General features: G+C 52.1%; 1 pseudogene; it reads left to right on the plus strand.

The window, feature by feature from the left end:
* Positions 1–14,656: 14,656 nt before the first annotated feature.
* LOC133361986 (tumor protein p73-like) lies at positions 14,657–22,566 on the plus strand (annotated as a pseudogene).
* The last annotated feature ends 3,689 nt before the right edge of the window (positions 22,567–26,255 follow it).

Here is a 26,255-nt window from a genome sequence, read left to right on the forward strand (position 1 = left end):
ACAAAGGGCTCGCCGCTAAAACGAACACCTGGTGATGATTATTATTTTGATGATCGAACTTTCCCGGAGGAGCTGTAACAGGTAAAAACGATACGGACCAATGGCTCAACGTCGATTGTGAAGGCTCATGAAACACACGCGGGATCACGCGCGTGAGATATCGATGGCTTTGTGAACCCCCCCCACACAGCAGTCAGCGCACTGTGACCAGGGATCTGACCCGAGTCAGATCCCTGGTCACGGACAGCGTCAGTGGCGAGTGGTGTCCGAACAGGACCTGGGAATTCACCGTTTACCAACACGAACCGACCGGCACCTCCACCAGCCACCACCGCCGATATCCATCGGCTCCGGTCCCCGCGGCACCGGCGCCGATGCCGCGGATCTCGGACGGATGCGGCACCAATCGCCGGCGGCAATCGAACACCGACGAGCCGCCCGCAACCTCCTCCCGTTCCGTTAGTTGGCGTCCACCGCCCGACACGTCCGGCTCGGAGCCGGCGCCTTCCCCGCCGGCGCCCCGGCGCCGCCCCGGCAAGCGGAAGCGCTGCCGCACGAGCTCCACGCCCTCGCGCAGCCGGTGCCCCTTGGGCGACGACGACCGAGCTGCGTTCCTCGGGTGCCGTCGTTGGTCGGAGGAGGCGCTGTCGCCGTCGTCGCCGTGGCCGCCCCGCAGGTCCGCCGACTTGTGCAGGGAGCCGGCCCAGCTGCCGTGGCCGAGCTTGCAGATGCGCGCCTCCCGCTGCTGGTACCGGGGCCCGCCCAGCTCGCCCGGCCGCCAGCCCAGGGCGCCGGCCGTCGGCTCGGCCGCCGCGCTCCACCGGCCGGCGCCGCGCTGCGGGCGCAGGTCCGTGGAGACGGAGGTCAGGGCGCGGCGCCGGAACTCGTGCTCCCCGTTGGTGGACTGCTGCTGCTGCTGCAGGTTTGGCGATTTCCCGCGACGATCGCCGGCGCCAGGATGGACGTGGGGGCCAGACGCTCTCCACCGCCGCTCGGCATCGTCACCGCCGTCATGGCCGTCGTCGTCATCGTCGTCGTGGTGGCGGCGCGAGGTGTCATAGTGAGCGATGGACGCGGGCCGCACCAGCGCGGGCAGCGCACCGCCGCCGCCGCCCACCGCCGAGCCCACCGCGCCGCCCGCCCCGCCGCCGACACCGTACGCCGTGGCCGCCGGGACGGGCACTGCTGGCTCATACCGCACGCTCAGGTTGGCGCGGGCAGCCTCCGCCTTCCTCTCGCGCCTCTGCAGCAGCGCGGCGATGTAGGCGGTCGCCTTGTCGGCGCCGAGTGGCGCCGCTACGGTCGCGGTCACCTCGTCGTCCGCGCCGGCGTCGTCGTGGCGACGGTGGCGGCGGGCGCCATCGCTCATCGGAGGAGGTTTTCCGTCGGGCGACGCGGCGGCGTCGCGGTCGTCGCCGGCGCCTCGCCGGTGCAGGAATGCGGAGCTCTGCATGGCGACGGCGTGCAGCGGGCTCGGGTAGCGGTACACCTCGGAGCCGTCCCGCGAGCGCAGGTCGCAGTGGAAACGCGGGTCGGGGTCACGACCCGGGGCGGAGGTCACGGGGTCGGCGAGCCCGACCGGGGACGTCCGCGCGTCTGAGCCGCCGCCGAGGTCGTCTGCGGAACGAGAGGAAGGAAGATGAGATGCGGAACGCGGACGAGGTGGAGCCGCGCCGGTTGTCTGTGCGGTGGTGGTGGCGGCGAGATGATCACGAGCCACTTCTGAGACCACTTCAAGTGGTCTCCGGTCCGAAGGATCGAAGAACTCACACGACAACTGAGGCCTACATGGCCCGGCTTTCGGTGGTCGAGAGCCCCAGGGCTTGAGAAGGCGACGGTGATTACGTCAATAAACAAATAAACATTCGGCGTCTTCGGTGATGGTGGACTGGGACTAACATCGGCCCGGCCATTCGTAAACACACCGGGCCAAATTCGGGATACGGGCAGTTATTTAAGTTTATGATAATATTTTTTTTACCCTTTTATCTGGCAACAAAACTGACACCTTTTTCACAAGGAGTCATGTTGCATAGACAACAATACCTGCAGTCGTAATGCAAACAAAAAACATAACTCTGATAATGTATGCACTGTACCTTTATCTGACAAGTTTTGTTGCCACATAAATGGGTAAAAAGAACAATTATCATATTTTTCTACTGGCAAATGCGGTCCCAATGGCATTTAAGTTGAGTTCAATAGTCTGTGTGACAAACTGTGCGGCACTCGTAGCTCGCCGTTGTGACGTGACGATGCGCGATCTAGTTGGCCCATCGTGAGCTGGATCCAAAAAACACCAAACTGGGCCAGTGAGGAAAAATCTTTGGGGCTGCCGAACATACGGGAGGCGTCATGGCGATTGAGAGTGCAAAACAGCAACGAAGGGCACACATCTTCTTGGTTCTTTCGGTAAAGTCACGTAGAAGGAAATAATAAAATAATAAAAATAAAACATAATAAAATAATTCTCACGACGTTTCGGCCACAACGCAAGTAGCAGTCCTCAGGTGAAGACCAGGTCTGTTGAGAAGACAGAGTCTGTTTCTTCACCTGAGGACGGATACTTGCGTTGTGGCCGAAACGTCGTGAGAATTATTTTATTATGTTTTATTTGTATTATTTTATTATTTCCTTCTACGTGACTTTACCGATAGAACCAAGAAGATGAATCCCTGCAGTCACGAAAGCTTTACATCGAAAAACGCAGGGCACACAGACGCTCAGCTCAGCCCACGTCAACGTCCCGCGCTCGGCGCTCACCGGACTTGTCTCTGCTGCTGTCCATGTGCAGCTCGCTCAGAGGCCGCTCCACAGCGCACCGCTTGCCCACTCCACACTGCGGGGAGGCGGTACGCGCACACACGCATACACACGCGCGCACACACACACGCGCACACACGCGCACCGACGGATGGACGGACGAGCCACACGCACGGACGGGTACACGCAGACACGGACGGGCGGGCGGACAGCTGCTGGGTTAATTCCATACCTGGTGGTGGGCAGCTAAACGCGAAGTGAGGTCAAGTTTGAAACTTTTCTGTACCAAGCGCTGTTTGCCAGCAAACACAACCAGATAAAGATCCCCCCCCCCCCCCCCCGTGTAGCCTGTCGGGTGCATGTGCTGTTGGCGAGTAGCACCTATGAAGGCCGACACGGCACACGAGGGGGTGGCCAGCGCCACGACCGGCCGGCCACCTTTGTGTCTCCGAGACCGAGGTTAAACACAGCCCCAACAGGTACCCATTTAAGGCTGAGTCGACCTAGGGGAGGCCCAGGACCACCGCTCCGGAGGAGGAATCACGAAGCCTCTCACCCCGCGTGGAGCGTCAGGCCCCGTTGCATTGGAATAGCGTAGCAGCCGCCATTCTTCCATCATTAATTGTAATAAAGATGCAAGTTAATTCATTGCTTTTTCATTTATTTGATTTCGATTTAAAGCTTTCGTGACTGCAGGATTCATATTCTTGGTTCTTTCGGTAAAGTCACGTAGAAGGGAAATCATCACCTAATGATGATTGCTTGTGTTGCAGTCGAAACGTCGTGAGAATTTTTATTGTTTTATATTTATATTATTTTATTTTTTCCCTTCTACGTGACTTTACCGAAAGAACCAAGAATATTATTTTACTTAATTTAACATTTTTATTTGTTTTACCAGGTAAGCCTCTTTGACAGAAACGACCTGGCCACAACTGATAGCTCGACGCAGTCGCCTCTCCATCACGTGCAAATGTAGCGGCGAGGCAAATCCGCTAAAGGCGTGCTCCTAAATGTGGAGGGAAAAAAACAGAGGACGCGGAGATAAATCCACGCGACCACGTAAACTCCAAATACGCAGCATATATTTACGCAATCTAACCCCCCAAAAAAACCTGTATTATGGATGATATTGGGTCGCGAAAGCCTGCCACGTGTTAAGCCGACTTAAGCCGTGGTTCCGTTTAATTTCATCACTGTCCGCACTTCCGATGAACACGGTTGGCCACGTAGGTTGCTAAACGAACGATACAAGCCGCAAATAGTCCCACCGTGGCCATAAATACACACGGAGATGTCTTCAAGAGAAGCCACAGCGTTGAGGTTGTAGCCACGCGACCCAAGCTACGGACCGCAGAGTGAACCCACAGAGACACACGGTGGCAGGCAGAGTCTCGTATACAGAGATGCACAGAGACTCGTCGAGATAAATACACACGGAGATGTCTTCAAGAGAAGCCACAGCGTTGAGGTTGTAGCCACGCGACCCAAGCTACGGACCGCAGAGTGAACCCACAGAGACACACGGTGGCAGGCAGAGTCTCGTATACAGAGATGCACAGAGACTCGTCGAGATAAATACACACGGAGATGTCTTCAAGAGAAGCCACAGCGTTGAGGTTGTAGCCACGCGACCCAAGCTACGGACCGCAGAGTTAACCCACAGAGACACACGGTGGCAGGCAGAGTCTCGTATACAGAGATGCACAGAGACTCGTCGAGATAAATACACACGGAGATGTCTTCAAGAGAAGCCACAGCGTTGAGGTTGTAGCCACGCGACCCAAGCTACGGACCGCAGAGTGAACCCACAGAGACACACGGTGGCAGGCAGAGTCTCGTATACAGAGATGCACAGAGACTCGTCGAGATAAATACACACGGAGATGTCTTCAAGAGAAGCCACAGCGTTGAGGTTGTAGCCACGCGACCCAAGCTACGGACCGCAGAGTGAACCCACAGAGACACACGGTGGCAGGCAGAGTCTCGTATACAGAGATGCACAGAGACTCGTCGAGATAAATACACACGGAGATGTCTTCAAGAGAAGCCACAGCGTTGAGGTTGTAGCCACGCGACCCAAGCTACGGACCGCAGAGTGAACCCACAGAGACACACGGTGGCAGGCAGAGTCTCGTATACAGAGATGCACAGAGACTCGTCGAGATAAATACACACGGAGATGTCTTCAAGAGAAGCCACAGCGTTGAGGTTGTAGCCACGCGACCCAAGCTATGGACCGCAGAGTGAACCCACAGAGACACACGGTGGCAGGCAGAGTCTCGTATACAGAGATGCACAGAGACTCGTCGAGATAAATACACACGGAGATGTCTTCAAGAGAAGCCACAGCGTTGAGGTTGTAGCCACGCGACCCAAGCTACGGACCGCAGAGTTAACCCACAGAGACACACGGTGGCAGGCAGAGTCTCGTATACAGAGATGCACAGAGACTCGTCGAGATAAATACACACGGAGATGTCTTCAAGAGAAGCCACAGCGTTGAGGTTGTAGCCACGCGACCCAAGCTACGGACCGCAGAGTGAACCCACAGAAACACACGGTGGCAGGCAGAGTCTCGTATACAGAGATGCACAGAGACTCGTCGAGATAAATACACACGGAGATGTCTTCAAGAGAAGCCACGGCGTTGAGGTTGTAGCCACGCGACCCAAGCTACGGACCGCAGAGTTAACCCACAGAGACACACGGTGGCAGGCAGAGTCTCGTATACAGAGATGCACAGAGACTCGTCGAGATAAATACACACGGAGATGTCTTCAAGAGAAGCCACAGCATTGAGGTTGTAGCCACGCGACCCAAGCTACGGACCGCAGAGTGAACCCACAGAGACACACGGTGGCAGGCAGAGTCTCGTATACAGAGATGCACAGAGACTCGTCGAGATAAATACACACGGAGATGTCTTCAAGAGAAGCCACAGCGTTGAGGTTGTAGCCACGCGACCCAAGCTACGGACCGCAGAGTGAACCCGCTGCGTTCCTTCAACGGAGGAGGTGGAAACAGCGACACGACACGAACTTTCTCTTCTCTCTCTGCTGAAGCCCTTTCGTCGTGTCCAGCAGCAGACATTGGTTGGCATCGAGCGCAACACGCGCGCACGCTCGCGTCAATGCCATATGCGTGCCCCCTCTCTCTCCTCTCACACTCGCCCCTGTAGGAGCCCGGCCTTCCTTCCAAACACGACCTTCCTACACGACCTTCCAAGGGAGAGCGGTGGCGCAGCGGTTGGCGCAACTGCGCTGTACGAATCCGCTCACCCGAGTTGGGATTCCTGGCCCGCAGACGTCATCTGAACTGGTAGAGTGCGCTAAGCACTGCGCCACCACTCCCATTGTATCCTCTGCACAAACATGACAACAACTCTGCAAGAGACTAAGATCCCCCGTCTAGCCTTAACAGACTGTAGGGTGCTGTTAGCGAGCACCTATGAAGGCCAGAACGGCACACGAGGGGGTGGGTGGCCAGCACCACGCCCGGGCGCCTTTGTATCCCCAGTGGCGATGTTCACACACCGCACCAGGTACTCATTTGAGGCTGAGTCGACCTAGGTGAGGCCCAGGGCCGGTTCTGATAATCGTCACCGGTGTTGGCCGTGAGCGCCAGGTTCATAGTGCAGCACACACGACACGACACGCAACACACGATACGCAACACCACAGACACGACACGCAACACGCAACACCGCACACACGATACACAACACGCAACACCGCACACACGACACGCAACACCGCACACACACGACACGCAACACCACAGACACGACACGCAACACCGCACACACACGTCACGCAACACCACACACACGATACACAACACCACACACACGACACGCAACACCGCACACACACGTCACACAACACCGCACACACACGACACGCCACACAACACCATAGACACGACACGCAACACCGCACACACACGTCACGCAACACCGCACACACACGTCACACAACACCGCACACACACGACACGCCACACAACACCATAGACACGCCACGCAACACCGCACACACGTCACGCAACACCGCACACACACGTCACGCAACACCGCACACACACGACACGCAACACCGCACACACACGTCACGCAACACCGCACACACACGTCACGCAACACCGCACACACGTCACACAACACCGCACACACACGTCACGCAACACCGCACACACGTCACACAACACCGCACACACGTCACGCAACACCGCACACACACGTCACGCAACACCGCACACACGTCACGCAACACCGCACACACACGTCACGCAACACCGCACACACGACACACAACACCGCACACACGTCACGCAACACCGCACACACGACACGCAACACCGCACACACGTCACGCAACACCGCACACACGACACGCAACACCGCACACACGTCACGCAACACCGCACACACGTCACGCAACACCGCACACACGACACGCAACACCGCACACACGTCACGCAACACCGCACACACGACACGCAACACCGCACACACGTCACGCAACACCGCACACACGACACACAACACCGCACACACGTCACGCAACACCGCACACACGACACGCAACACCACACACACGTCACGCAACACCGCACACACGTCACGCAACACCGCACACACGACACACAAACCGCACACACGTCACGCAACACCGCACACACGACACACAAAACCGCACACACGTCACACAACACCGCACACACGACACACAAAACCGCACACACGTCACGCAACACCGCACACACGACACGCAACACCGCACACACACGTCACGCAACACCGCACACACGACACGCAACACCGCACACACGTCACGCAACACCGCACACACGTCACACAACACCGCACACACGACACACAACACCGCACACACGTCACGCAACACCGCACACACGACACGCAACACCGCACACACACGTCACGCAACACCGCACACACGACACGCAACACCGCACACACACGTCACGCAACACCGCACACACGACACGCAACATCGCACACACACGTCACACAACACCGCACACACGACACGCAACACCGCACACACACGTCACGCAACACCGCACACACGACACGCAACACCGCACACACGTCACGCAACACCGCACACACGTCACACAACACCACACACACGTCACGCAACACCGCACACACGTCACGCAACACCGCACACACACGTCACGCAACACCGCACACACACGACACGCAACACCGCACACACGACACGCAACACCGCACACACGTCACACAACACCACACACACGTCACGCAACACCGCACACACGTCACACAACACCACACACACGTCACGCAACACCGCACACACGTCACACAACACCGCACACACACGTCACGCAACACCGCACACACGACACACAACACCGCACACACGTCACGCAACACCGCACACACACGTCACGCAACACCGCACACACACGTCACACAACACCGCACACACGACACACAACACCGCACACACGTCACGCAACACCGCACACACACGACACGCAACACCGCACACACACGTCACGCAACACCGCACACACGACACGCAACACCGCACACACGTCACGCAACACCGCACACACGTCACACAACACCACACACACGTCACGCAACACCGCACACACGTCACACAACACCGCACACACACGTCACGCAACACCGCACACACACGTCACGCAACACCGCACACACACGACACGCAACACCGCACACACGACACGCAACACCGCACACACGTCACACAACACCACACACACGTCACGCAACACCGCACACACGTCACGCAACACCGCACACACACGTCACGCAACACCGCACACACGTCACACAACACCGCACACACACGTCACGCAACACCGCACACACACGTCACACAACACCGCACACACGACACGCAACACCGCACACACACGTCACGCAACACCGCACACACGTCACGCAACACCGCACACACGACACGCAACACCACACACACGACACACAACACCACACACACGACACGCAACACCGCACACACGACACACAACACCACACACACGACACGCAACACCGCACACACGACACACAACACCACACACACGACACGCAACACCGCACACACGTCACGCAACACCACACACACGACACACAACACCACACACACGACACACAACACCGCACACACGACACACAACACCGCACACACGACACGCAACACCGCACACACGTCACGCAACACCGCACACACAACACGCAACACCGCACACACGTCACACAACACCGCACACACGACACACAACACCGCACACACGTCACGCAACACCGCACACACGACACACAACACCGCACACACACGTCACGCAACACCGCACACACGACACGCAACACCGCACACACACGTCACGCAACACCGCACACACGACACGTAACACCGCACACACACGTCACGCAACACCACACACACGACACGCAACACCGCACACACGTCACGCAACACCGCACACACGTCACACAACACCACACACACGTCACGCAACACCGCACACACGTCACGCAACACCGCACACACACGTCACGCAACACCGCACACACACGACACGCAACACCGCACACACGACACGCAACACCGCACACACGTCACACAACACCACACACACGTCACGCAACACCGCACACACGTCACACAACACCACACACACGTCACGCAACACCGCACACACGTCACACAACACCGCACACACACGTCACGCAACACCGCACACACGACACACAACACCGCACACACGTCACGCAACACCGCACACACACAACACGCAACACCGCACACACGTCACGACACGCAACACCGCACACACGTCACGACACACAACACCACACACACGACACGCAACACCGCACACACACGTCACACAACACCACACACACGACACGCAACACCGCACACACGACACGCAACACCGCACACACCACACACGACACGCAACACCACACACACGACACGCAACACCGCACACACCACACACGACACGCAACACCGCACACACGACACGCAACACCGCACACACCACACACGACACGCAACACCGCACACACGACACGCAACACCGCACACACCACACACGACACGCAACACCGCACACACGACACGCAACACCGCACACACCACACACGACACACAACACCACACACACGACACGCAACACCGCACACACCACACACGACACGCAACACCGCACACACGACACGCAACACCGCACACACCACACACGACACAACACCACACACTCGACACGCAACACCGCACACACGACACGCAACACCGCACACACCACACACGACACGCAACACCACACACACGACACGCAACACCGCACACACCACACACGACACGCAACACCGCACACACGACACGCAACACCGCACACACCACACACGACACACAACACCACACACTCGACACGCAACACCGCACACACGACACGCAACACCGCACACACACGTCACACAACACCGCACACACGACACACAACACCGCACACACACGACACACAACACCGCACACACGTCACGACACCGCACACACACGTCACGACACGCGTGCGCGCACGGCTCTCTCTCACTCTTTCTTCCCGACTCGCTCGCTCCACTCACTCACCGGCTGATCCTCCTCCGGATCATCATCCGCCTTCCCGTCCGACCGTCCTGGGCCCCGGCCATAGCACCGCCGCTGCTGCTGCTGTTGCTGCTGCTGTTGCTGCTGTTGCTGCTGCTGCTGTTGCTGCCGATGTTGCTGCAGCAGCTGCTGTTGCTGTTGCTGCTGCTGCTGTTGCTGCTGCTGTTGCTGCTGTTGCTGCCGCTGTTGTTGCTGCCGCTGTTGCTGCTGCCGCTGTTGCTGCAGCCGCTGTTGCTGCTGCTGCTGCGGGGGCGGTGGTGTCAGGGCGAGCGCCTGTCGCACCGTCGCCTCGTGCTGCTCCCGCAGGAGCCGCAGTTCCCGCAGAGCCGCGACGCTCAACTCCAGCCGCTCGCGAATTCTCTCCGGCGGAGCGGACACGCAGAGTGCCTTGGACATGGTGGTGGTGGTGGTGATGGTGGTGGTGGTGATGGTGGTGGTGGTGATGGTGGTGATGGTGGTAATGGTGGTGGTGATGGTGGTGATGGTGGTGGTGATGGTGGTGGTGGTGATGGTGGTGATGGTGGTGGTGATGTTGGTGGTGGTGGAGGTGGTAGTAGTAGAGGTGGTGGTGGTGGTGATGGTGGTGATGGTGGTGATGATGGTGGTGGTGATGGTGGTGATGGTGGTGGTGATGGTGGAGGTGGTGGTGGTGATGGTGGTGATGGTGGTGGTGATGGTGGTGGAGGTGGTGGTGGTAATGGTGGTGGTGGTGGTGATGGTGATGACGGTGGTGGTGGAGGTGGTAGTAGTAGAGGTGGTGGTGGTGGTGATGGTGGAGGTTGTGGTGATGTTGTTGATGGTGGTGGTGATGATGATGGTGATGGTGGTAGTGATGATGATGATGGTGGTGGTGATGGTGGTGGTGGTGATGCTGCTAATATCGATGAATGTCCGTGTACACACGCGCACTGGAGGAGCAGCAGGAGAGGGGAGGGAAGATCCACCGACTCCCGACAGAGCCACTGCTGCTGCTGTAGTAGTAGTTGTTGTAGTAGTAGCTGTAGTAGCTGTAGTAGTTGTAGTATTAGCTGTAGTAGCTGTAGTTGTTGTAGTAGTTGTAGTAGCTGTAGCAGTAGTTGTAGTTGTAGTAGCTGTAGTAGTTGTAGCTGTAGTAGTAGTATTGTACGTGACGCGGTGTCGTGGTGGGGTGAGTGGGTCAGGCTCAGGGGGGTTTGTTGGGAGGTGCTGAGGGCTGGTGGGTGGGGGTCAGCCAGCCGGTCACTGGCGTCACCCCCCCCCCTCCTGGTGAACATCGCTCATTGGGCAGCAGCTGCCCCCTCCGTCTCCTCCCATTGGCAGACGCCTCCCCCCCCCTTGCCTCGCCCTTCCACCTCCCTCCCCCTCCCACCTCCCCCTCCCTCCCCCTTCCACCACCCCCTCCCTCCCACCGCCCCCTCCCACCTCCCCCTCCCTCCCCCTTCCACCTCCTCCTCCCTCCCACCGCCCCCTCCCTCCCACCTCCCCCTCCCTCCTCCCTCCACCGCCCCCTCCCTCCCACCTCCCCCTCCCTCCTCCCTCCCACCGCCCCCTCCCTCCCACCTCCCCCTCCCACCTCCCACCCCCACCTCCCTCTCCCTTCCTCCTCCCCCTCCCTCCCCCTCACACCCCCCCCCTACCTCCCCCTCCCACCTCCCCCTCCCTCCCCCACCTCCCCCTCCCACCTCCCCCTCCCTCCCCCACCTCCCCCTCCCTCCCCCACCTCCCCCTCACACCCCCCCTACCTCCCCCTCCCACCTCCCTCCCCCTTTCACCTCCCCCTCACACCTCCCCCTCCCTCCCGTACTCCCTCCCCCTCCCACCTGTGTGTACACACACACACGTGTGTGTGTGAGTCTATGTGTGTGTGTGTGAGTCCATATGTGTGTGTAACTCCAAGTATGTGTCTAAAGTCGATGTCTGTCTGTGTGAGTCAATGTATGTGTGTCTAAAGTCGATGTCTGTGTGAGTCCATGTATGTGTGTCTAAAGTCGATGTCTGTCTGTGTGAGTCCATGTATGTGTGTCTAAAGTCGATGTCTTTGTGCGTGTGGGTCAATGTTTGTGTGTAAGTCCATGTGTGTGTCTGCACATGAAACAGGAGTTGTGTTGAGATGTTAAAACACAAAACAGAAACCTTGTGCAAGGAATCATGTCACTGAATTAGCCACACGAGGTGCTACTACTGTACGTGTTACATTTTATTTTGGTCTTTCGCTAAGAGTCACCTAGATAGGTTAAACATTAATATGTGTACACCTCCCACCACCCCTGTACCCCCCTACCCCTCCTGCACCCCTCATCCAGCAGTGGATAGAGTCTACCCTACGCGATATTGACTCTAGACGTGAGTATTGAGAAAGACATCCAAGGAATGTGCTTAAATAAACAACTTAGAGGCCACAATCGATTCTTGGCCAGAGCCTAAGCCACCACCCCTTGCTAATAAGTGACGTGTCGAGTCAACAGCCCACTGAGTCAACATTAAGGACACTGAGTCCTCAACACAGACGCGGGCGGGGTGGGTGGGTTGGAGAGCAGAGACCTCCACTCTCGGTCAAGTCGCGTGCTGACTCGCATCTTGCAGGGCTGCTGCTGCTGCTACTGCTGCACCATTGCTGCTGCTGCGGTGCTGTTGCTGGTACCTCTATCATCCAAGCCTCTCATCATCACCTGCTCCTGTGTGGGTGAGTGGGTGGATGAGTGTGTGGGTGGGTGAGTAGGTGAGTGGATGAGTGGGTGGGTGGGTGGGTGAGTGGGTGGGTGAGTGAGTGGGTGGATGAGTGTGTGGGTGAGTGTGTGAGCGACTGGGTGAGTGAGTGAGCGACTGGGTGAGTGAGTGGGTGAGGGGGTGGGTGGGTGGGTGGATGAATGGGTGTGTGAGTGGGTAGGTGAGTGTGTGGGTGAGTGTGTGAGCGACTGGGTGGGTTAGTGTGTGAGCGACTGGGTGAGTGAGTGAGCGAGCGACTTGGTGAGTGAGTGGGTGGGTGAGTGGGCGGGTGAGTGGATGAGTGTGTGGGTGAGTGTGTGAGTGGGTGGATGAGTGAATGAGTGGGTGAGTGAGTGACTGGGTGAGTGGGTGAGTGAGTGTGTGAGTGGTTGGGTGAGTGGGTGGGTGAGCGACTGGGTGAGTGAGTGGGTGTGTGAGTGGATGAGTGGGTGGATGAGTGTGTGGGTGAGTGTGTGAGCGACTGGGTGAGTGAGTGGGTGGGTGAGTGTGTGAGTGGGTGTTGAGTGTGTGGGTTAGTGTGTGAGCGACTGGGCGAGTGAGTGAGTGAGCGATTGGGTCAGTGAGTGAGTGTGTGAGTGTGTAGGTGGGTGGGTGAGTGGGTAGATGAGTGTGTGGGTGAGTGTGTGGGTGAGTGTGTGAGTGGGTGGTGAGTGTGTGTGTGAGTGAGCGAGCGACTGTGATGAGTGAGTGAGTGGGTGTGTGAGTTGGTGGGTGATTGAGTGGGTGTGTGCGTGGGTGTGTGAGTGGGTGGGTGAGCGACTGGGTGAGTGAGTGGGTGTGTGAGTGAGTGAGTGGGTGAGTGGGTGGGTAATAATATAATAATAATAATAGTACAATTTGTAACGCGCGCAAATTTGCAGACGTAGTGGCCGCAACTCAGAGGCGCGGAGCCAAGGTCAGAGTCACTCAAAAGCACGTGGTTGTAGAGGTGAGTTTTTAAGTGTCTCTTGAAGGAGGCGATTGAGGTGATGCTGCGAATGTGCAGAGGGATATCGTTCCAGACTGTTGGGGCTGCCACCGAGAAGCGGCGCGTAGACACGATGACCATCCTGGATCTTGGTATCGAGAGGAGGTCGTGAGTCGCGCTGCGCAGGCATCTGCCGTGTGCTGAGCTGCAAGTTGTCAGTAATGAAGAAAGATACGGCAGGCAGGCGGATATGAAGGCGTTGTGGCAGAGGCAGGCGGTCTTGTATGTGACCCTGCTGGCGATGGGGAGCCAGTTGAGAGCGCGGAGACGAGCTAGTGAGTCGAGACGGGGAAGAGTGTGGGCAATGACGACGCGTGCTAGGTTATTTTGTAGTCTTTGAAGTTTCTTTAGGTTGCCAGCGGAGGTCCGGACTAGGACGGAGTTACAATAGTCAAGGCGAGACCCAACTATGCAACATGCCAAAGTGTTGGCAATTTCAGTAGAGATGAGAGGACGTATGTGTCTAAGAGCCTTCAGGTGAAAGTTACATGAGCTGATGATATGGTTGGTTTGACGGTCGAAGAATAAAGTTGAATCGAGGATGATACCGAGGTACCTGAAGTGGTCGGTGAACTTGTTGATGTGACCGAAGATGTGTATGTGTGTGGGGAGTGCTGCTGAATTGAGACGTTGCTTGTGTAGTGACATAAGAAGGGAGGGGCTGCTGGGGGCTCTGGGATCCCAGGCAAGTCCAGACGCTTAAGCCTCTGGGTGCCAGGCACTGGGTTCCCAGAGGGTCCAGACGCTTAAGCCTCTGGGCGCCAGGCGTTGGGTTCCCAGGCGCTTAAGCCTTTTTGGCGCCGCCAACGGGGGGGGGGGGGGGGGGGGGGCTGTGTGTGCTCTGTGGGATGTCTGGTGGCGCACACGGCCCCACCCCTCGTTAGACCAGGCATACAAGGAGAGCTCCCTGGACGATCAGGGCCCAGTTGTAACTCAAGACCCAAGACCCACGACCAGCCATCTGAAGACCCTGGGATGCTGTGAGAGCCAGTGGTGGGACTCTGGAACTCCCGACTCTACGACCTTGTGAGGGCGAGTTGCAGAGCGTAGCCAGAGTAGAGTATCTAGGCTGTGTAGCTAGGCTGTGTACCTAGGCTGTAACAGAGTATCAGGACTGTTGGAGAGTTGGACTGTTGGAGTGTTGTATTGTAATAAAGAAGTTACCTCTACAAGTGTCTCCGGAACCCGTTACACTTGGTACCTAACATGATGGCCACTGACTTTTTCGGATTAAGGGCTAGGTTGTGTGCAGTGAACCATTGTTGCATGGCGGTGGTACATTCCGAGAGCCTCTCGAATCCAGATGCATTGCTAGAATCGATGGCGGTGAATATAATCGTGTCATCCGCGTATGAGTGATGCTTAACACCGAAGCTTGCAATGAGCCGGCCGATCGGGGAAGTGTAGGCTGTGAAGAGCAGGGAACCTAGTACAGAGCCTTGGGGAACCCCCCATTTTGAGGGTGTGGAGTTTATCCTGTTATGTACGAAACTTGGGAACCCTAGCTACATACAATGTCTGCTGCCAGTTTTATAGGGCTGAACATTGAAAATGTCTAAGTGTACAATTATTGCGATTACCATGTCTCTATAGTCGTGGTTGAAGAGACATTGTAATGTTTTTAAACTATTTTATCTTTTCCTGTAATTTCTTGAAATTCTCTTTTGGCGGGTTAAGTAAAAACATGCCTTACAATGGCTGCCCATAAAAAAATTGTTTTAATGCATTTGTTTTCTGCCTATTTGTTTTAGTGGCCAGGTACTGGGCCGATTCTGCTGCGAGACCCGAGTGTGTGCTTCGCCGGGGAGAGATGTAAAAATGTAGGTGAAGAATGAAATAAAAATTAATAAAAATAAAATAATAAAAATCACGACGTTTCGGAAGCAACACAAGCTTCCGTCTTCAGGTGAAACTGTCCCAGCCAAATATCTGTATCACTTGAAGACGGAAGCTTGTGTTGCTTCCGAAACGTCGTGATTTTTATTTTATTTTAATTTCATTTTTTACCTACGTGACTTTACCGAAAAAAACTAAGAGTATGATTCCTTGCAGTCGTGAAAGCTTCAAATCTCGAAGATATCAAAATGGACGAGCGGTGCATGCATCATGACGATGAGGAGCTGCAGCAGCAGCAGTCTCCAAACAATTGGAAGGCTCCTTCACTCACCATGCAGAATGCAGCTCAGTCTGTGCAGCAGTATCCTCCTGCCTTGGCAGAGGCAGCAACCCAGACTTGTCAGTCTCCACAGGCTCAGCCAGTTGAGCACACCCCACAAGTGCCTAAGGTGTCTTCTGGCAGCAGTCAGCGACCGAGTGGAGAGGCGGCTTCTGATACGAACTCCCAAGGTGATCACTTTGACTGCCCCTTGTTCACACACACGTGCTGTCTAGCTATTAAGACACATTTGAGGTTTTTGTAAATTATATAATTTCACTAATAGGGGTTTTCCCCTTTTTTCTGGCAACAAAACTGACACCTTTTGCAAGGAATAATGCTTACATTAACCACAATACTTGCAGTCAAATGCAAACAAAAAACAATACTCTGATAATTTATGCATTGTTTTTGAAACTGATTGGTCCACACCAGAGACAGCTTTCTTTAGAGCCTCGTCTCATATGGTTTTCGACCAGATGACGCCAAGTATTGTGGTTAATGTAAGTATGATTCCTTGCAAAAGGTGTCAGTTTTGTTGCCAAAAAAAAGGTGAAAACCCCTATATTTTAGTATATTTTGGTACTGGCAAAGGAGGTCACATGATGACGCCTTTTGGCGTCATCTGGTCGAACACCATATGAGACTAGGCTCTAAAGAAAGCTGTCTCTGGTGTGGACCAATCAGTTTCAAAGACAATGCATAAATTATCAGAGTATTGTTTTTTGTTTGCATTTGACTGCAAGTATTGTGGTTAATGTAAGTATGATTCCTTGCAAAAGGTATCAGTTTTGTTGCCAGAAAAAAGGTGAAAACCCCTATTAGTATATTTTGCTACTGGCAAAGGAGGTCCCATGATGACATAATTTCAATGTATTATTCTGAAAGAAATTGTCCCTGCGTGTACTCGCCTTACCTGTCCGCTTTTTGCCACTTAACCAAATCCTCAGGCTGCGTGAAAGTGGTGCACGACATGCTGATGACTTCAAGCAACTGTGGCAGCAATTGGCCATCCGACCAAGAAGACATATTTCACCTCCTGGTAGTTACCTGCTTTCGTTTAAATTCCTCGTTTTCCGTACTCATTGACATGTTAATGTTGTCTCTAACCCCTCCCTCTCTCTGCCACCGCCCCCTCTGCCTATTTAAGGCCACTCCACAGAGACGATCTCCCTCTCTGTACCTGTGTTTCTCTCTGTGTATCTTGGTGATATCTGTCTGCTCATATGTCTGTCTATAGTTTTTCTGGTTAGAATTTTTTGTTGCTATTTCATTTATACCTGATGATGATTGCTTGTGTTGCAATAGAAACGTCGTGATTTTTATTTTATTTTACTTTTATTAATTTTAATTTTTTATCTACGTGACTTTACCGAAAAAACCTAAGAATATGAATCCTTGCAGTCACGAAAGCTTCAAATCTAGAATTCACAATAAGCATTTGATGTTTTAAAGAATTTGCTCTGCGGTCTGTATGTGTGTAGGTGCACGGGAGAGAACATTTTGAAATATTAAATAAAATCAAGGAAAGCCTGGAGCTGATCCGAATGCTGCCCAAGGATGTTGTGAATGTGTTGCGCAACCTGCAGCAACAACGGTACGTGAACACGAAATAGACAATCGCTGCTCGTGCGAGACAAGTTCCCGATTGCTGCTGTAATTAAATGGTAGCAACAGAAGGGAAGTAATAAAATGATAAAAAGAAAAATAATAAAATAATTCTCACGACGTTTCGGCCACAACGCAAGCAGCCGTCCTCAGGTGAAAACCAGGTCTGTCGGAAAAACAGCGTCTGAATGAAACAGCGCATGTGCTTGGAGCATGTATATACGCTGGGTTGGAAGGGGGGGAAAGGGCGCCTTGACAAATAATTAGCATATCAAGAGGGTTAATTTTTTGGGTTTTTTCTCCCTCCCAGATACGTGACGGAATTGCGTGGCAGGCCGTCCAACCTCAGCCGACACGGCAGCGAGTGTTCACAGGAAGTCTTGGTCGGCAGCCAGGGACCCTCCAGTGCTGGCGAAGGTTCCTCATCAGGTGACGCAAGCTCTCCCTGCTCGGCGCAGCACGTTTCTCTGCACGGAACGTGGCGGCACGCGGTAGAATTGAAAGACGCGACACAATTTGCCACAAAGTGATACGCAGTCTTCTTGGTTCTTTCGGTAAAGTCGTCACGTAGAAGGGAAGTAATAAAATAATAAAAATAAAACACGATAAAATACAATTCTCACGACGTTTCGGCCACAACGCAAGCAGCCGTCCTCAGGTGAAGAACAGGTCTGTCAGACGCTGTCTTTCCGACACACCTGTTCTCCACCTGAAGACGGCTGCTTGCGTTGTGGCCGAAACGTCGTGAGAATTATTTTATGAAGTTTTATTATTTTATTACTTCCCTTCTACGTGATGACTTTACCGAAAGAGCCAAGAGGATGAATTCAATATTACTCGTATATGTGTTGAGGTGTAAATGGTTTTATTGCGAATGCTCATCCACTGGTTGCAGGCGTTGCACAGAATGTTGTGACGGGTGAAGCGAGTGGATCCAATGGTCCCCCACGGCCACCGGACGGAGACAACCCACCGGCCCGGCTTGGAACCCTGCCGGACAGCGGCAAGCCTGGCAACGCTCTTTACAAGTAAGTGCCCTTTAGGTGCATCATCGTCGCCACCTTTAAACATCGTCATCATTTTCGATTTAAAGCTTTTGTGACTGCAGGGATTCATCTTCTTGGTTCTTTCGGTAAAGTCACCACGTAGAAGGGAAGTAATAGAATAATAAAAATAAAACATAATAAAATAATAAAAATAAAACATAATAAAATAAAATAATAAAATAATATAATAATGTTGCTTTCCTTCTACGTGACTTTACCGAAAGAACCAAGAAGATCGTCATCATTCACGCTCTGAAAAAAATTACAAATAAATGAAAGGGATTCTTTGCTGAAATAACCTTTTCTACTCTATGAGACATCTCTTTTAGCAGTGGCAAAATATAGTAGTAGGTTTTTACCCTTTTAAACTGGTACAAAACTGACACCTTTATACAAGGCATCATGTTTGCAATAACCACAACACAAGTAGTCAAAAATGCTAATAAAAAGAAGCAACTCTGATAATGATAATAATATGCACTGTACTACTAAACCTTTTCTACTGTTGCGTCTGCACACTCCATTCTATTTCATGATGTATAACTGCTTTATTAAAATGGCTTATCCTTGACGTATTCTATGCTGCAACATCTTCCCTAGTCACTGGGTAGGTGGGTTGGTATTGGCCTCGGATATTCTGATGAGCACTCTACACTGCATTAGATATTTTTAGTTGACTTGCGTTGTTTATAACACTCCTTTATTATATACGAGTCTGGGTTCTTCAAGTGTTTAGTTTTATCTGTGTATACTCGACTACAATACTTAAGTCGGTGGGTGAATTAAAACAAAGCAAAGTTCATCTTCTTGGTTCTTTCGGTAAAGTCACGTAGAAGGGAAGTAATAAAATAATAAAACATAATAAAATAAAATAATATAATATACATGATAAAATAATTCTCACGACGTTTCAGCCACAACGCAAGCAGCCGTAACGTCGTGAGAATTATTTAATTATGTTTTATTTTTATTATTTTATTTTTATTATTTTATTACTTCCCTTCTACGTGACTTTACCGATAGAACCAAGAAGATGAATCCCTGCAGTCACGAAAGCTTTAAATCGAAAAGCAAAGTTCGTAATGCAGTTTGGGCTGATTTTTGCACTTGGATTTCCAATAAAAAAAGTCATTATTTTCCATAGGGATATACAGTACAAGCAATGTAAGTGTTGCTTCACATGTTATTTCTAATCGCAATGTTGACGGAGTAAAAATGTGCAACTTAATGTAATTCAGCCGTACAAAGTACTTTTCGTGCTTCTTGTATTTGGTATTAACATTTTGGAGCCTTGTGTGTTGTTGTTTTTTGTGTCTCAAGCTTCCTGAAACAAATCGACTGCTTGGAGTTTTTGGAGAATTTCACTTCACGTGGATTGTCGAGTGTCCAACAGCTGATGAACGTTACTCTACAGGCAAGTTCCTACGGACGCTTCCATGAAAACTACACGTGTTTTTTAAACGAATACAGGATTGGGATTTATTTTTAAGTTTTTCTGCAACATAAAAAATGCACAGAGAAGCATGGAGAAGATGGAAGGTTGGAATTAAACTTGTAAAGAGTTAATGCGTTTGTAGTGCCTCAAGAGGGGGCTCTGGGACCCTAGGCAGAGAAGCCCCTTGGCACCAGGCGCTCGGATCCCAGGCACCCCAGACACTTAAGCCCCTTGGCGGCAGGCGCTGGGATCCCAGGCACCCCAGACAGTTAAGCCCCTTGGCGCCAGGCGCTAGGATCCCAGGCACCCCAGACACTTAAGCCCCTTGGCGGCAGGCGCTGGGATCCCAGGCACCCCAGACAGTTAAGCCCCTTGGCGCCAGGCGCTATGGATCCCAGGCACCCCAGACACTTAAGCCCCTTGGCGGCAGGCGCTGGGATCCCAGGCACCCCAGACAGTTAAGCCCCTTGGCACCAGGCGCTAGGATCCCAGGCACCCCAGACACTTAAGCCCCTTGGCACCAGGCGCTAGGATCCCAGGCACCCCAGACACTTAAGCCCCTTGGCGCCACCAACGGGGGGGCTGTGTGTGCTCTGTGGGATACCTGGGGGCACACACAACCCCACCCCTCGTTGGGCACGAGGCATAAAAGGGCAGCTCCCTGGATGATCGGGGCCAGTCGCAGGTCAAGACCCGCCAGCCAGCCAGCGTAGGACCCTGTACCCCTCGTCCCGCTGTAACAGAGTATCAGGACTGTTGGAGTGTTGTATTGTAATAAAGAAGTTACCTCTACAAGTGTCTCCGGAACCCATTACACGTGGATACCGAAACATGCAAATAAGAAACATTGACAACTGCAAAAAGTAGATGGGCTTGGGCAAGGGCACATCACTGGACTGCATTGTGGCTGGGAAACAAGACCGGTGTTGGAGTGGCATCCAAAGTAGAGCACACATCACCAAGAGGATGACACCACAGAGATTCGAGTTGTGAGAAGATTAGTTCGTGTGTCGTTGATAGATGGATCGTCACATAGCTCGAGTGAGGAGGCTGAGGAGTCCTGATCCAGTAGTGGGTACAAAACAAACACATTCTTCCTGCGGAGGGAGCGGGTAGGAACGTTGGGTTGCTCGGTCAATGGCCAACTGTGAGGGCGGGCACAAGCCGGCGTGAGTAGGTGAAACGTTGAGTTTTATAAGGGCACCACGGGGTGACCAGCCCCTCCCCACCCAGCCCCACCCCACCCTCCCCACCCAGCCCCTCCCCACCCAGCCCCTCCCCACCCAATCCCACCCCTCCCATTTTTGGATGCACGACGGACAGACACAATAATCCCCTGTGGGCTGGTGGAATCAGGTGGTTCCTACCGGTAATACCGACTGATTTTGTACATTAATTACTCTGAGGAATACACGTCGTCAGAAATTTGAAGAATGTTGTATCGTACACTATGGGAACCTCATTTGCCAGTAAAAATATCATAATTGTTTTTTTACCCTTCTATCTGGCAACAAAACTGACACCTTTTTACAAGGAGTCATGTTTGTATAGACCGCAATACTTGTCTCGGGTGTGGACCAATCAACTTCAAGGACAGTGCATACATTATCAGAGTTATGTCTTTTGTTTGTATTATGACTGCAAGTATTGCGGTTTATACAAACATGACTGCTTGTAAAAAGGTGTCAGTTTTGTTGCCAGATAGAAGGGTAAAAACCAATTATCAATGTTGGATCGCTGAACAAAATTTGGTGTGTGTGTGCATATTTTCTGTGTTTCGCTGGATTTTAGGACTTGGATGAACTGGGAGTCCCAGAAGCCAAAAGCGACTGCTATTGAGTGGAATCGAAGAGCATGGCGTGTCCACCACGATCTCCAGCGAGACGACACTGCAGCGCTCGTCCAGTGAAGAGACAGTCCACCTCAGCTCCGAGGACGACGACGATGATGGCATCGACACCAAGGATGGCATCCGTGCCAAAGTGTTCCCAGCACTGCGGCCCTCTGGCAGTCATCTGTCCTCTGTCGGCAATCGGTATCGCAAAAGCAGCATTGCCAAATACAATTTGCGAGCGCACGCTCGCCAAGCCGTTGACTTTCCTCGTGCTGGCAGCTGGGGAGGCAGTAGCAGCCTGGAGGTGCCCAGGAGCAAGATGCCAAAATTGTCTTCATGCTCTGACATCGAAGAAGAAGAGGGGCTGGAGTGAGGAGAGGAGGGGGGTGATAGATGGATGATGGTGGGAGGTTGTGTGGGCCGTGGGATGCACTTTGTATGAAAAGCCCTTGGGGTAAATAAGCTGGTGTCTTTCGATTGAAAGCTTTCGTGACTGCAGGGATTCATCTTCTTGGTTCTTTCAGTAAAGTCACGGTCGACAGACCTGTTCTCCACCTGAGCGCGGCTGCTTGCGTTGTGGCCGAAACGTCGTGAGAATTATTTTATTATGTTTTATTTTTATTATTTTATTATTTTCCTTCTACGTGACTTTACCGAAAGAACCAAGAAGATAAGCTAGTGTCGTTTCACTCGCAGTTTCACTAACTTCCCTTGAGCTTCTTCTTGGTTCTTTCGGTAAAGTCACGTAGAATGGAAATAATAAAATAGTAATACTTTTTTTTTATAAATTAATTCTCACGACGTTTCGGCCACAACGCAAGCAGCCGTCCTCAGGTGAAGAAACAGGTCTGTCGAGAAGACAGTCTGTTTTTATTTATTTATTATTATTTATTTCCATCTACGTGACTTTACCGAAAGAACCAAAAAGATGAATCCCTGCAGTCACGAAAGCTTTAAATCGAAATTCCTTTGAGCTTGTTTGCATAGTTTTTTTTTTTACAGAATGCAGTTAATAGAATATAAAGTAGCATCTTGGCTTTACCACCCAAGGCAGGAACTTGTCTCTTCCAAGAAAGAAGTGACTGACTTGTCAGTTTTGTTCCTTCTTAATTTTGGAGCTTTCGTGACTGCAGGAATTATTCTTTGGTTTTTTCGGTAAAGTCACGTCTACAGATAAAACGTACCGTTTAAGTCATCTCGAGTTGAAATATACAACTCGTTTTGTTTCCATGCAGAGGAGATAGCCATGTTCAGAGCAATGTGCTTTTTTGTTGTGTTGCATTTGCTCGACTGTTCAAAGATCGTTTCAAATCTGCATCTATTGGAAGGATGAACACGAAGTGGGAAGGTTTTTGCAAAATCAGATTTTCTCATACTCCAGAAGATTGTTGTACGGGGCCTGTCTGCTCTCACCTACTTGATAACAACCCAAAAATGCCTAAATAAAGTTGATTGTGACATGTTCCATTCTGCAAAGTTTTATAGACTTTGCTGCTGGTAGCAGATGTAGAGAGAACAACACCTGTCTACACTTAGTGTTCATGGAGCTGTCTTAAGCGTATATATGCAGTGGGTTTTTTAAAATCCTTTATATTAAGTTCACTTGCTTGCTTGCTTAGGACCGTGCAAATCTTTCGGTCGTTTTTTAACCCACTTCCCGTCATCCAATCGAGCTGACATTTTGCACACAGACTCGTTGTGCGTGACAATTTATTTTCGTGAAAACATTTTGTTCCAAAATTTTACACTGTTTAGGGAATTTTTTTTATTTTATATTTAATTACCAATTGCTTAATGGTGGGCAGGCAATCATCTGACCCATAGGTGGCAGCCATCTCAAGCCAGAGGACGAGAGGACTCTAGCCGCCACGCAATATAAAGGATTTATAGTGAAAAACTTTGTTTTACGGGTTAATTTTTTGTTACAGGTAGGAACAACAGTTTCCCCACCGCCCCACCAGGGATTATTTGTCCTGTCGTGCATAGCCCCTCCCACCGCGTAGCACGCTCCCCGATTGGTTGAAGTGCGTCACGTGACCGCGAGCTTTCTGCCCAACCAAGTTCCTAGCTGGCCACTGTGAAGGAACGTGATTGTGCTGTGGATTCAGAAACCCGAGTTGAGGGGTGACAATCCGAAACTGCTGATTGTTTGGGCGCTGACCACTGGTGAAGTACCCGTCTGGTCACTGCCTGCATCTTGGAGTGGATATTGAACAAGGGCTGTTGATATTATTGAGCTTTGATATAAAAGCCAAAAACCTTTAAAGTACAATTTGAGGAATTGTTTTTCTGGATAAACCACTCGGAAAAAAAATATATCCAATGTTTGAGTTTGCATACGGAGCCCAAAAACCACCTGTACGTTTTGCAATGTGCTTTATATTTTGTAGCAAATCACTGCCTTTCATGTAAAACTGGTACCAGGTGCATACAGCGCATGAGAACGTTCAATTCGAATGTGCAATTCCCTGGAATAGCTACAGTATTGATTTGTTTAAACAAGTTTTGACAATAAAAAAAAACTCTCTTTGAACCGTTAACACGATCTTTTCTGACGGTGTGTTTTTAATCCAACGTGGCGCGATAGAAATATTTTATTTGCCTTCGTACACGGGTTGATATTGACGGAGCACAGGCGAGTATCACTTTGACGCTGTGGTGGATTGAGCGCAGATGTTTGCGTCGGGGGTAGCTGAGCGAATCGCCGTGTGGTAATGATGCCTCCATATGTGTCAACCGGGATGTTCTGTTCTGGATCGCAAACAACAAAGTACCTAACACTCACACTCACACACCTAAACACACACCTACACACAACACCTACACCCACACTACACACACACAACCACTCACACACACCACACTCCACACACCTAACACTCACACACACCTAAACACACACACAGACTCCTACACACACCTAACACTCACTCACACACACCTAACACTCACGCACACCTAACACACACACACCTAACACTCACACACACCTAACCACTCACACACACCTAACACTCACACACAGACTCCTACACACACCTAACACAACACCTAAGACTCACACACACACAGACTCCTACACACACCTAACACTCACACACACCTAACACTCACACACACACAGACTCCTACACACACCTAACACTCACACACACCTAACACACACACCTAACACTCACACACACCTAACACTCACACACACCTAACACTCACACACACCTACACACTACACACACCTAACACTCACACACCTAACACTCACACACACCTAACACTCACACATAACACTCACACACCTAACACTCACACACACCTAACACTCACACAACACTCACACATAACACTCACACACACCTAACACTCACACACCTAACACACACACCTAACACTCACACCTAACACTCACTCACACAACACTCACACACCTAACACTCCACACACCTAACACCACACACCTAACACTCACACTAACACTCACCACACCTAACACTCACACACACCTAACACTCACACACACCTAACACTCACACACACCTAACACTCACACACACCTAACACTCACACACACCTAACACTCACACACACCTAACACTCACACCCACCTAACACACACACACCTAACACTCACACACACCTAACACACACACACACCTAACACTCACACACACCTAACACACACACACCTAACACTCACACACACCTAACACTCACACACACCTAACACACACACCTAACACTCACACACAACACTCACACACACACTACACACACACCTAAGACTCACACACACCTAACACTCACACACACCTAACACTCACACACACAACACACCACACACACCTAACACTCACACACACCTAACACTCACACACACCTAACACTCACACACACCTAACACACACACACACCTAACACACACACACCTACACACTCACACCTAACACTCACACACCTAACACTCACACACACACACACCTAACACACACACACACACCTAACACTCACACACACCTAACACACACACCTAACACACACACACACCTAACACACACACTCACACAC

Source organism: Lethenteron reissneri, unplaced genomic scaffold, assembly GCF_015708825.2.
Source record: "Lethenteron reissneri isolate LAM-NWPU_2019-01 unplaced genomic scaffold, ASM1570882v1 scaffold_1320, whole genome shotgun sequence".
Taxonomy (NCBI): Eukaryota; Metazoa; Chordata; class Hyperoartia; order Petromyzontiformes; family Petromyzontidae; genus Lethenteron; species Lethenteron reissneri.